This window comes from Macrobrachium rosenbergii, chromosome 27, assembly GCF_040412425.1.
Source record: "Macrobrachium rosenbergii isolate ZJJX-2024 chromosome 27, ASM4041242v1, whole genome shotgun sequence".
NCBI lineage: Eukaryota > Metazoa > Arthropoda > Malacostraca > Decapoda > Palaemonidae > Macrobrachium > Macrobrachium rosenbergii.
Genome location: NC_089767.1, coordinates 22,399,509 through 22,414,508, shown reverse-complemented (window position 1 = coordinate 22,414,508; position 15,000 = coordinate 22,399,509). Strand labels below are relative to the sequence as shown.

Below are 15,000 nucleotides of genomic sequence, written 5' to 3'. Positions count from 1 at the left end.
ATTATTGATTAATACAAATAAGCAAAAAATAATGTTTACGAAGGAAAGAAAAGACGAAAACCTTGCGATTAACCTTTGAAGCAAAGGCCTATACTTGAATCCTCATGATATAACTTTAGGCGCATTGGTATGTGGTTACTGAACAATGAAAAATGACGACAAACTCAAATCCTGAGGCTTCTGTTGATGCGACAGATCTTGTCGAACGTTATGCTTCGTCAACCAACAAGCATCGTGAAATTTACTAAACGTATCATTAAATCATAATTTACTATATAAATAAAACTTGACATTTCTACCTATTCAAGTCTACGAATAAACGTTTCGTCCGAGCCGGAGAAGCCAGTCTCGACAGAAATGCAAAGCTATAATCCTCCCCCGCCCCCCTACTCCCCCCCTACACGCACATTAAAATGGTACTCCACTTCGGAACTATTGGCATTTAATAATCAATTCACTATAAATTTGGTTACCAATTCCCATTGACACAACGATCCATAGTACGTGATGTTGATCAATTAATACATCTCTCCTACTCTTGATAATTCATTTGTAGTACTATAATCTGAACTAAGCACGAAATGAAAAGACTCGGCCTATTTTTTCTAGGCCTCGAAATAAGACTGTGCTTAGGCCTAGTTGCTGACCTTATGAAAGGACTGGTTAGACTCAAGGTCTTTCAGTTCATAACCACTTTACGTTCTAAATTTTGGCAGCTTCTGCTGCTGTTACCTAACATAACAAATTAACATGGGTGTAATTAGCTCATTCATTGATTTGTTCTCGGCAACGTTGGACTAATTCATATCTACTCAATCTCTGGGGGAATCAAGAAAAATCATTATAGGCCTAGTCAACGTTAATGCTCCAGCACACTTACAGAACCAAATACATTGTGTGTACCTGTGTAGGTCTAGTTTTGTAATGATGGTTTCAGTGCTGCCATTGCACAGCCTTTCTCGTATGAGCATATCGAATTTAAAAGGCAAAAAGAAAAAATACGACAAACTGAGACTCACCTAAGGTTTTTCGAGGAGTGTTCACGCCAAAACTGCTGCTCACAATGACGTCGATAACGGAAACTAAACAAACCACGGTGTTTACGACGAAGAACTAAAAGGCAGGGAATGTAAAATATCCACAGAGAAACACACTGTATAGCTACCACCTACACTCACGCACTCACACTCATCGCACCACAACTTTTACGGGTTAGTCCGCCCACCAACTGCCTGACCCACTGAATCTTGGTGAGATGCCGCTGCCCAACCTGTCGTACTGCAACACCTCCAATCGCATTTCCTCCCACCCCAAAATCCCCCAATCCCGACCACTCGCACCTCCTATCTCCATCCCTCCCTCCCTCTCTCCCTCCCTCCTCCAACCCTCCCCCATTCCCGTACAGTATCCTGCAACAAACCGCTTCTCACTTTGGACCACATTTAAACATTTACCACACTATATGAATTCATTCAAACAACATCAGATTATTTCACGAAATACTGTTCCTTATTCAAAAAAAGGTTAACGTAATACTGAAATTAATATTTCAAGGTTAATAAATTGTTCTCCAATCCCTGATGATTCGACTATAGCTCCCACGCCCAGTCAGAGCGATCTTTTTCGACCTTTCTTTTTATATTAACTCTAATAAATCCCGGTCTTAATCAGAACTCGGCTCGTTAGCTCTTCAAGTAGCACTTCACGCCGTTTTATTTTAATGAACATTCTCCAGACTCACACTGATTTAATATATATGTTAAATGTCTTAAAGTTGTCAAGAGCAACGACGAAAGGTGCTCCTAAGCCCAGTTCGGGAGATGACTAAATGGAAGTTATATTGATCCAAGCAAAGATAGGTAGATTCAAATCAGCTATCTGGAAAACAGTGTTGCATTTAAGTAAATAGAGCTTCCTGTAGTACAAGAAACACTGAACTTGAATTGTGGCAACTTGTAAACTCTAATCATATAAATTTCGCCTCTATCTGTCAAAGCACCCCAAGCCAAAATTACTCGAATTTCTTTCTCGAAGGCAAACAATTGCCGATAAACAAAAATTCGTCATATTTTCAAGCGTTCATTTCAGCCAGAATGAAAAATTAGATTTTCCAAGAGGCCGTCCTTTCTTTTTTTTTTTTTTTTTTATCTAGAAAGCCTCATTACTGTAACCTCAACCTCCTATCTACTCCCGAACTACGGCATTACTTAAAAAATGAAGTCACACATAAAATGTGAGATTAATTGTTGGATTAAGCATCTGCCAAAGTAAATAATGTATCTCTTCACATATGAAATAAATCTAGGTAGCTTACGCTATGCGAACCAATAATTACACATATGTTGAAGTCATTACTGAACTTTTCAACATGTGTAAACATACTAAGCGGTGATTTTTACGCACAGGAGACTGAAACGGGCAGAGCAACAGAAAATCCAGCTCATTAGTCTACAGCCGCATAGCTTAGCCGAGGATTTCATATCCTAAGAGGTAAGACTGATGTAGTTGATTTTCATATAATTTCATAATTCCTACACATACATCTCTTCTTCACATGAGGAAACACACACATAGTAGGTACTAAATAGTGAGACATGAAATTAAAGATGGATGTAAGTGAGCGTAAACAGGTACTTATCTGAAGGAGCTTAGGCTAAATCCTGTCAAAATTCTTGGAAATGAACCAACGTGAGATTCCTTGAGTAGAAGACTTCACGCTGTTGTGAGAATCTTGATGTTTTAAAAGTTATTTTACTTATTGTAACCCCGAGCAGAGTGTGTATATCCAGTGCTTTTCAAGAGAGTTGGGTGAAAAGTTGAGAAGTTAACAAAAGTCTGTAATTGGTCCGTGGAGACTTAGAGAAGGCTGGCAGATGCAATGTGGAGTGTAGAGAGTGCTGGGAAGGTGCTATGTACAATGAAGTTTGTTAAAAGTGATGCGACGTAATAATAATAAAAAAAAAGTAATTCCTTTCATTCCGCATACATTAATTAAAAGCCGGCTAATTTTCACTGTATTCCTATTTTCTCAACCTAATATAATTAATACAAAAACAACTAAGATATGAATAGTGCCATCATAATAAAACACCACAAAATAATCAAACCGTGTAAAACTCACCGTGTCAGGGTGTCAAACCGAGCAATTTATGTTTGCACTTGTATTCCAATTCTTGGCTGACAATAGTACCCTTAAACAAAACCCCTTATTGAGGAGGCTACCAGAACGGACTACCTACCATGATAAAAGCACTCCTCTGTAGGCAAACAGTACTCCTGTTTGTTTATTGAAACTTGAAAACTGGCTATCGTCGTTCTGCACGAGTACACAAAGCATTAGACTAGTGGACAAAAACAATGCTTTGCTATTCACTGGTCTGGATCTGCAGTTGCATGTGATACTTTCTGCAAAATATCATTGCAACAGAACAAAGAAAACCGAGTAAAACATAAAAGAAAAAATGTATGGACAAAACACCTGATTTACATTGGCAAGCACATGATTGCAGTACCAAAAACATGTACGCAAATCCATAACTGTAAAACTGAAATCTATAAAATGCATTTTGAAACTAATTTATCAGTACATATTCTTAAAAATATGTTGCGTTGTTCACATCTGAACAAAGCAGTCTAAAGAAAACCACTGATTTACACGGTAAGCAGATGATTGCACCAAAAACATTTATGCAAATCCATTTCTGTAAACACTGAATTCTACAAAATGCATTTTGATTCTAGCATAATAATATATATTCTAAAAAAAAAATATAGCGGTGTTTACATCAATTTCATATACCCAGTGACTTTCACAATTCCCTCCAGATAAAAAGAGAAGAGGCGAGTCTGCCAGGGCATAAGGGAACAAAACGCAGGGCTAATTAATTCCCAGTGGAATCAACACCCATGGTTTCTTCTCGACTTCTCACTGATAACATGCTGTAAACAAGATAACCAGAGCCTGTAAGTCACTTAAAATCGACAGTGAGCCTTCTCATGACTTTATATTAGGTTTTATTTACAGGTAATTTTTATATATATATAGATATATATATATATATATATATATATATATATATATATATATATATATATATATATATATATATATATATATATATATATTATACATATATACCTATATGCATACATTAAATATTTATTAATATATATATATATATATATATATATATATATATATATATATATATATATTAATAACATGCATTTGCTACATTTGATACCACGACTGTATAAATACATACATAAAGACACACACACATATATACAGCATTTTCTCCTCAATACAGCCCCCTCCCGTTAAGAATGTATGTTTGTTTGTGTCTGTGCTTGTGATTGTTCGTCTTGATATGATCCTATGTGTATGTTTATAAAATGGAGAAAATGCATTACCGGTCCATATAAAAACAGCTAGGACGTTTTATCTGAAATGGGAGTGTGGGTCAGTTATGGAAAAAAATTAAAGGATAAACCCGCAATTTCTGGTTTGAGTTGCGAACTGTAAGAAACGTTAAAATCATAAACGAGAGTCAACATCCGTTTATGCAGTTAGACACAATAACCAAATCTCAGTTAGCCATAATATATATATACTGTATATATATTATGTATATATATTATATATATAATGGCTAACTGAGATTTAGTTATTGTGTCTAACTACACAAACGGATGTTGACTCTTGTTTATGATTTATATATATATATATATATATATATATATATATATATATATATATATATATATATATATATAATTAAACATCTTGAAACTTATTGGCTTCATAGAGCTATAGAAATGTCAAATACACGTTATATAATTAGTTGAGCATTAGAACATTTTGGTTTCTGCTAAGCTACGATACGGCAAGTTGCTTGATATATAATAGAGTAGCATCATACGTCTGGCAGTTCAAGCCCACTGGTGAGTCTTAATAGCCTTGAGAAAAAAATCACGCAAATCATTTACATAGCAACTGTAGCTAAATCTAGCAGAAAGTGGGAGAACTGAGAGTGGCAAAATGTATTGATGAATAGACAGGCAAGTAGACAGAATTGACCTTTCGATAACAAACATTAGTATTAATGAGTCATACTGTGCTACAGAGATCATTCTGATCGACGAGATAGGGCTTATGTGTGATACAGGCCTTGATCGTCATTCTTCCACCGTCCCAGAAACGCAGATGATGTCGTCAAGCAATGTCAAGTTTTTATAACATAAAGGTTCGGAAACAATAAAACTACTGTCGAACAACTGGTCTCTGGTGAGATTCTTCGAAACTAAAGGGGATGTACAAAACAATTCATCACTCGCTTTCATCGATGCTTCTGAGGCCACATTAGACGATTATGCTCGTACCATCTTCCTTTCTAGTTTTTGTTGGGTGATGACTGTTCTAGTTAAGATCAGCAAGGACCACGTGATCAGCCCGGCTGATCTAGGCCATTAGAACAGGGTCAAAATTCTTTAATTTCATTCACAGACATCAAAGAACAGTTCCGATTTCGGTGTGGAGAAATTTCAATTGATTACTTCGTCCTGTTCGTGCGTGAAAGGACACGTATCAAAAATTCACGCAAACACACGCAGAGAGAGAGAGAGAGAGAGAGAGAGAGAGAGAGAGAGAGAGAGAGAGAGCAGGAGTTTCGTCAAGTAATCCAACGATTTATATTACTGGTTCAGAGAGCAAAGAATTACCAAATAAACTCGACAAGAGAACGCAGAATGTGTGAAGAACCAGCAGGTTAAAAGCATTCAATGGAACATTAAATGACTGTTGCCCGGGAGTAGCGAAGCAAAGGTTAGTCAAGGTTACGTCACTTTGCTGTATGCACGGTGCGCCTGCAATGCATGCAGTGACCCCTTTTCCTTCTTTCAGCTGCATTTCCAGCGTCCCTCCCCCTCTCCTCTCCCAACCTGCAGACAATCGTCCTGAAACCGCGCATTCCAATAAAAACTTGTGATGTGGTACAGTTATTCTGGCGTTGATAACGGAAAGGTCTGCTCTTTCGGTTTAAAAATAGCAGACGTCGCGTCGAAGTGAATGATTCATAACGAAATGTGTGTAACCGAAATATTTTTGGCTGATAGGTAAGAGAATCAGGCGGCAATAGAATTTTTTTTAGAATGGAGAATATGTGATGAAAATGCCACAGTATTAGCTGCGAATGTTTCTGTTCATTCTTCGGGATAACCATTCAACTGCACCTAGAAGTGCTTCCGGTTTGACTGCCGCTTCGTGCGTATTTATCAAGAAGTTCTAACATCCTCTAAACATCAAGACATCCGTAGAGGGATAGTAGAGTAGAATAGAATAGAATACAGAATTTAGGCCAAACGCCAAACACTAGGACCTATGAGGTCATTCAGCGCTGAAAGGGAAATTGAGAGAAAAGAAGGTTTGAAAGGTGTAACAGGGGAAAACCTTGCAGTTACACTATGAACCAATTGTTACGGGAGAGTGGAAAGTAAGATGGAAGAAAGAGAATATGAACGGAGGTACAGTAAAAGGAAAGAGGGGTTGCAGTTGCAAAGAGCCTTAAGTAATGCCTATAGCGCACCGCATGAGGTGCACCGACGGCACTACACCCTTACGGGTGTAGGAGAGAATAGTGCCCTCAGTTCACCTTACGTGGTGCAATGTAGGCATTACTAGAGGTTGTTTGCAGCGCCCCTTCCCGCTTCCTTACTTTGATTTTGCTGTCCAACCACTCCATCTCCCACTTAACACTACCTCAAGCGCTGAACGGTCAAAAGTACCCCCTCAGTGCTTGGCTTGAAGCCCTGAATTTCATGAATCAAATAAACCCAATCCAGAGACTTTTAGGGCGAAAACTTATTATCCTCTCCCTCAAAGCATGTCTCCAATTTACCAACTATTCGTGAAAAACTTTTGTTTCGGAGGCTGTCAATTGAAAGAAATAGCGCTTGTACACTGCACACATATCAATACATACATACATACATACATACATACATACATACATACATACATACATACATACATACATACATACACAAACACACACATATATATGTGTAATTTATATATACATATATATATGTGTGTGGCTACTGCATTTTAAGTAAACTTTGTCCTTCTGCCAAACACCCCATTCACGTTAAAGCAGAAAAAAATAGGCTCACTTGCAAGATAAAAAAAATGCCTAATCTTCAAAAGAGCAGAAAATAACTGATCATATTACGAAAAAGAGCAGCAAAAGTTTTCTTTTCAATTTTTTTTAAATTGTACCATAAATTCTACCAAGTGTACCGTGAAAGATAAAATGCGTGGTGAAGAACGGTTCGGTTAGTTCACAGGAGTAATTAGGTTGCGGTTACATTCATGGAAGCATGACGCATTCCTATTAAGATGCTTGCAAGACGGAGTGAGTACAGTTGACGCTGTGAATGCTAAGGCAATTGCCATGCAACGGACCTCTGGCCTGGGTAAGACAGAGTCCAGTCTCCTCTGTGAAGTAACCAGGGAATCCCAGTCTCACATAGCTTTGGACACACACACACACACACACACACACACAGAGAGAGAGAGAGAGAGAGAGAGAGAGAGAGAGAGAAACTACATTTCCTGAGCTGTGTCGCAAAATAACTCATTACAACTTTGCCACTCATCAGAGAACAACTTCAAGTTGGACGAGAATGCAGACTGAACTCTAAAAGTGACAACAATGAAATTACATATATGTATATGTGTGTATACACACACATATATACATATGAATATAAGTATATATATTATATACATATATAATTTACTGATATCTATATATATACATTTAAATATATATATACACACATATATAATATATGTATATATATATATATATATATATATATATATATATATATATATATATATATACTCGTATATATAGAGAGAGAGAGAGAGAGAGAGAGAGAGGCTGAAGGAAAGGCTCAAGCGAGCTCTGGAAATTCAAATGCAAGCGGTTGCGTCCTATTTTACCCGTTCGTGTAATCAAATCGTAAACTGCTTTCATTGCAGACGGAATGATCATTACTCCAAATTAAAATCAAATTAGTAGATGAGTAAGAGCTAATCAAAAGCGCTCAAGGACTAAGATGTTTTCTTGGATCTTTGAGAGAAATGGAAGTAAAAATAAATTATTATTATTATTATTATTATTATTATTATTATTATTATTATTATTATTATTATTATTATTATTATATTATTATTATTATTATTATTATTATTATTATTATTATTATTATTATTATTATTATTATTATTATTCAGAAGATGAAACCTATCTATGAGGAACATGCCCACACGGACCATCGACTTGAAATTCAAGCTTCCAAAGAATATGGTGTTCATTAAATAAAAAAAAGAGACCTTGTCGAGGAAGGATAAAATATGTTGCACATCATAACTATTCAGTTTTTCCTTCCTCACAATAGTCATCGACGTCAATGACCCAGGAAGTTGCGTCGCCAGATAACTCCCAAATCACTTCAGTGTACTTATATGTTGCACCGGACTTATTTAGTCAGTGCTAACAGACTTGCATTCAGTAAGTGACAACGACCAACACAGATGCAAAAGATAAGATAACCTAGTGCATGGTGATAGTGAGATGCGTAAATTAGAGAATTTTTTTCTAGATATCATATTCTTTACACTAGGCGCCAAAGGGTATAAAGCCTGACCTCGATACATGACCAAGGGAGCATTACCATGTGCCCTCACTGCTCATGAAAGCAGTGCATATTATATACATACATACATACATATATATATATATATATATATATATATATATATATATATATATATATATATATATATATATATATATATATATATATATTTATGAGAACGAGGGGTGGAGTCCCGAATTCTAGACAATACTTTATTTCGTAGGTAAGCAGATGACGATAATCCTCTATTCAGGAATCGCGTATTTTTGAGCATTGACGTCAAAACACGAACTGCATATAATCAAGATTCACTGTAACCTCGCCATCTCATACCGAGTGCTGGGAATGCAATCCTAGAACGTTCGGCCTTCACTGAAAGACATGAAGAACACTTAAGAGGGTCTGGAGTAGTTAGTATTTATGTGCATGAAACCATGAAGTCTGGGCAATGATGATAATTTGGTAAAAAAATTGCTTGAAAGTGTTCAATCTATATCAAATTTGAGGTCAAATTCAGGATCATATACAAAAATTCCTGAAGAAAAAAAAAAAATTCCCAGCTTTTCCCCTGTTCGGCAGTTCTTGGATGGTTACAAGGGTGAAAGATGTATTAACTGCTTTCGATGCTCTTCAGCAAAATTATCATTAGCTGTTAATTTCCACAGTCAGTAACTCAAAAAGAAAAAACTCTGCGAAATAGCCTGCCTGGAGGTAACTATTAGTTCTGCCACGAAAAGGGCTATTTTAAACTCGTTCTCAATACCTACCCTTTAACAGTCTAGGTAAGCTTCTCGGTGATATATTTGGGAACATTTCGCCTGAAAATGTTTTACGAACACTTCTGTGTATGACATAAAGGTTACACAGATGCAAAATAGACCCGCCAATAAAAATGGCTCAGTTTACTCACGTCACATGCACCTAATTAGAGCTAGTTTCTCTTAATGCCGTTGCAACTGAGAAACACTGTCATCGCAAAAGGTGAGACGCACACGCAGTTGATGACAGCACTGAAGTGTTTTCAACTAGCGATGCATAATAATCAAAAGATAACACTTTCCCAAGATTTAAAAACAATTCTTCCTGCAAATCTAGACCAGATGTACAACACAACATAATATTTATTGGCAAAATGGAATTCCAAAATAAAACAGTACGGAATTGGGACATGACCGGAATTTCCTGTAGGAGAGCTGGCAAAAAAAAAAAAAAAAAAAAAAAAAAAAATATATATATATATATATATATATATATATATATATATATATATATTAAATAAATAAACAAATAAAATAAGAACATAAAGAATTGCTAAGTTAATACATATGTTTATTAATTTACTGATTTCCTTAAGATGGTGCCACAGCATCTATGGTCAAAAACAAAGAAAACAAATTTTTCTAACCATTATTTTAACCAAAAATATTGGTACTTTTATCGACAACTAGCAAGTCAATATATACTGTAAATACTATATACATGCATCCGCACTTTACAGACACAGCATCTAGGCACATAAGAAGTATTCTGCATAGGGCAAAGTTAAGCAAATTAGGAGGTATAAGAAATTCAAGTAAAAGCAAAATACAGACAACTTAAAATAACAGGAAAAAGTCAAGAGAAAAAAAAAGCAATACCGGCACTTGTACATTTTCAAAGGTAACTCAGCTCTGACCAGTACCTTTCAGTTTCTGTATGAAAGTTCTTACTCTGCATTCGCTGTTCACATGATTTATGTATGACCACTTGGAATACTGCCAAGAAACTGCGTGAAAAGGAGCCAGATCAGTAAGTATGAATGGAATGGAATGGAATATCGAGTTTAGGCCAAAGGCCAAGCACTGGGACCTATGAGGTCATTCAGTGCTGACAAGGAAATTGAGAGCAGGTAGGTTAGAAAGGTGTAACTGGAGGAAAACCTCGCTGTTGCATTATGAAATACTTGCTAGGAGAGGGTGGATAGCAAGATGGAAGAAAGCTATGAATGGAAGTAGAGTAGCAGGAATAAAAGGGTTGCAGCTAGGGGCCGAAGGGAGGCTGCAAAGAACCTTTAGTAATGCCTACAGTGCACCCCGTGAGGTGCACTGACGGCACCATCCCCCTACGGGGTCAGTAAGTATGACAGCACAAGGAGGTGGGCGTCAAAATTCGTTTGTTCATTCTCCTTCCACGAAAACGATGAAAGTGAAAACCACTACATCCTAATTTAGCACATACAAACTACTATGTCCACAGGCAAAGCAATATGATTTTCATGGTAAGAAATTCTCTCTCTCTCTCTCTCTCTCTCTCTCTCTCTCTCTCTCTCTCTCTCTCTCTCTCTCTCTCTCTCTCTCTCTCTCTCTCTCATTACGGTTTCCATGATTCTGTTCACATTCCTTGCGAAACAGAGAGTATGAATTGATATTTTCCATTTGATTAATGTCCACCTTCTTTTCATTCCATTATTTCCCTTCCATCCAAAGAATATGGTGTCTATTTGAAAGAAATTGCAGAAAATAGGAAATGCAGAAAGAGGAGAAATACATAAGCACAAGGTGAATTGTTTTAAGGTAGTAATACATAGCATTTTTGCTGGAACTTTCGAGGTTCTAATTGCACAATATTCTCAGTACCCCAACAACTCATATCATTACTCAGAGTGAGAAGTCTGTCCTTCGAAAGAAACTGTGTACATACGGGAGGAAGTTCTGGCGTCCATCACCATCAGTCAAAACAGCATCATGAACCTGTCAGGTGGACAACGGAAGCCAAAAGTCACTACCTGTCCTACAACAACTGATTCAGCGAGGCCGCCCTTCGAAAAGCCCTGGTGCAGGCTAATGAGGGTCAAATCAATCAGCATCTTGACCTCTATTTACCGCGGGATCAGCAGGCAAATTACTATTTATAATCCCTCTAAAATTATCAGCCCCTACGTGTATCTAATATTTATGTACCTTAGTCATCTATCGCATCTATCAGAGTTCAAGTCTGATAAAAGCTCAAATAGGCGGTTTACCCATTTTTTTAATTTTATTTTATGAGTCCTTACATATGTATAAATATTCATCGTAGCATATAGTTTTATGCAAACAGATGTTACTGACAATTAAATCTGTCTCAGTATTACCTGTGTGGAAGTCGATGTTTTTCTCTATGGGCTTTCTGTCTTCAGTTTTGAACTTGAAGAATGAATCCTTGAAAAATACTATGCTTACCCATGGCTATTTCCACAGTGAAATCAACAACACAGACTTCATGGAAAGCAGATATACCTAGACCTCTTGAATATTGCTAAAAGTGATGAAAGTATCTTCAGTTTACCAAACACAGAAATCATTTTTGGGGATGCCCGGAAAACTCTTCAACTCCACTCTTAACCCTACACGTTAATATAGCTAATAGGATATAGAATTGAATATTTTAGGCCAAAGGCCAAGCACTGGGACCAATGAGGTCACTCAGCGCAGAAACGGAAATTGACAGTAAAAAAGTTCGAAAGGTGTAACAGGAGGAAAACCTAGCGGTTGCACTATGAATCAATTGTTAAGAGAGGGTGGAAAGTAAGATGGAAGAAAGAGAATATGAAAGGAGGTACAGTAAAAGGAACGAAAGGGGTTGCAGCTAGGGGCCGAAGGAAAAAGTTAAGTATACCTTACTTTTACCAGACCACTGAGCTGATTAACAGCTCTCCTAGATCTGGCCCGAAGGATTAGACTTATTTTACGTGGCTAAGAACCAATTGGTTACTTAGCAACGGGACCTACAGCTTATTGTGGAATCCGAACCACATTATAGCGAGAAATGAATTTCTATCACCAGGAATAAATTCCTCTAACTCTTCATCAGCCGGCCGGGGAATCGAACTCCGGCCCAGCGAGTCCCAGTCCGCAGCTCTACCGACTCACCCAACAAAGAGCTTAGGGGCCGGGGCATAACCTATAGGACTTGCGGTGGACTCAATTGCTAAATGATTTATGGGGAGGAAGATTCCTCCTTGCGTGACAAAAGTGGCAGTTTCTGTAGTGCGAATCGAGAGAGTTCAGGGGTTCAGTATCTTACCTTAACGCCTTCTCCAGCACCATGTTAATGGTTTCAGCGAAAGGCACGTTAGTAAATAAGCTCATTACTATGCTTATACGGGGTCACCTTATGGTGGTCGTACTTTTCGTGTAAAGGAACTCAGTGACCACGTGAGCGAACTGCATTAATGTACATAGTTTTCCAATACCCTGTTAATTACCTAGGGGCTGTGCCTTCCATTATACAACCAGGTAAAAAAAAATATCCCAACACAGAAGGGAACAGTATATCGTCCTGGGGACCATTAGCCACATCTCCCAACCTATTAAACGATTTATAGATTTAAAATATTCTAGGCAACGTTAATACCAGACAGGGGGAGAGCCCATACAAAAGCAGATAACATTCATTACTATGCTAAGACACATACACTTATATGATACATACATACATACATACATACATACATACATACATACATACATATATATATATATATATATATATATATATATATATATATATATATATATATATAATCAAATCATTGATACTAGGGCAGTAAAAAAAGGACAATCTGATAATTATTAACATCAATACATTACTGTACAGTCTGACGAAATGTACTGTACACATCCAATGTCTACTGTAACATTTCCATTGCCTCTGGGAAGGAATACGTATAATTAGCTACCAGTTATTAAATATACCCAGTTCAAAATTAATGAAATGAATCGTGGGTTAGTCCGATTATCACATTTCAGTTCATCTTTTTCACCCTATTTTTCCAGGGGTCGTTACATATTTTCTACCCAAATAATCAACCGGAAATTTAATATATTACACGAACAGATCCTGTTCATTACTAATCGAGCTTTGCGTGTTTTGCATATCTGCTGTCACGAAGTTGCAGGAAACTCGCTCTGGGATTACGAGGAAGAGAAAGTTCCGGAGGACACTCTCCTGATTAACATATTTCAGCGATTGCAAATTATCGCAGATAAGTTCTGGGGGAACATTTCTCCACAGAAATAACTTCATGAACGGATTCCCCCAATAAAATGCGTCCGTTTTCACGTATCGGTTGTGATTCGTTGTTGTTTCAGATCGATCTACCTGACGTATGCTTGATGAATTCTGGACATAGATCCAACAACTGTCACAATTTTTCTAGTAGAGAATATAGAATTTAGGCCACAGGCCAAGCTATGGGACCTATGAGGCCATTCAGCGCTGGAAGGAAAATTGAGAGTAAAAGGTTCAAAAGGTGTAACAGGAGGAAAACCTCCTTGTTGCACTATGAATCAATTGTTAGGAAAGGGTGGAAAGTAAGACGGAAGAAAGAGAATAAGAACGGAGGTGCAGTAAAAGGAATGAAAGCGATTTCAGCTAGGGGCCGAAGGGACGCTGCTACAAAACCTCAAGCAATGCCTACAGATTACCGCGCGAGGTGCACTGAAGGCACTACCAATCCCCCTCCCCATGGGGAATCTTAACTTAAATCTTCTGTCATTCAAGCATTATAGAACACATTAAAAAAAATCTTGACTTGAATCTTCTGTCATTCAGGCATTATAGAAAACACTCAGCATAAGTGCTCATTCGTCTTTGCCGGAATCCATAATGTGTTTAAAGAAATATGAGTATTTTCATGCTGCAAAAACAGCAGCTAAATCTCCCATCATATTTACGGTTCTTTTCCATTAACCCCTGACATCGTGTTCTATCGAAATTCCACTTCATGCTGTCACATTCTACACTTAGATTAAACGCCATAACTTGAAAAGTGAGAGATTCATTGTATCATAAAGAACAAACGTTCTGGGGATGCATTCACTTCTTTATGCTTGAATTCTTATAGTAAGAATTTTATATGCATGCCTACATACCTACATACACACATTCACATGCAATACACACACACACACACACACACACACACACACACACATATATATATATATATATATATATATATATATATATATATATATATATATATAAATGTATGTCTGTATGCAGAAACAACAAAAGCGTATGAAATCAAAGACTGTAAAAACGCATACGAAAAATTCATGCACTTGCACTTGTGTCAAAAGCAAAATTCAGGTTTAAAACAAAGTTGTTTGGCTCGAAAAGAGGAAACTTGTCCCAAACTTTAAACCTAGTCAGTGAGATGAAAGAAGTAGTTGTTCAACTAATTAGGCTAGTCAAAGGCTAGCTTGTCTCCAATAGGTATTATTATTATTACCATTCAGTAGATGAAACCTGTTCATATGGAACAAACCC

At 37.0% G+C, this 15,000-nt stretch overlaps 1 protein-coding gene across 23 annotated transcripts in view; it reads right to left on the bottom strand.

The window, feature by feature from the left end:
- Window positions 1-15,000, bottom strand: part of Glut1 (Glucose transporter 1) — a 515,395-nt gene that overhangs the window by 359,395 nt on the left and 141,000 nt on the right. For 2 of the 23 annotated variants that reach the window (XM_067129134.1, XM_067129135.1), the window contains exon 1: window positions 1,020-1,230. The exons of 16 other annotated variants lie outside the window; for them this stretch is intronic. The gene's annotated coding sequence lies outside the window, so the exon portion shown is untranslated. Of the gene's footprint in view, window positions 1-1,019; window positions 1,272-9,616; window positions 9,724-15,000 lie in introns of those variants that run through there. 5 more of the 23 variants (XM_067129137.1, XM_067129141.1, XM_067129132.1 and 2 more) reach the window with 5 other exon arrangements.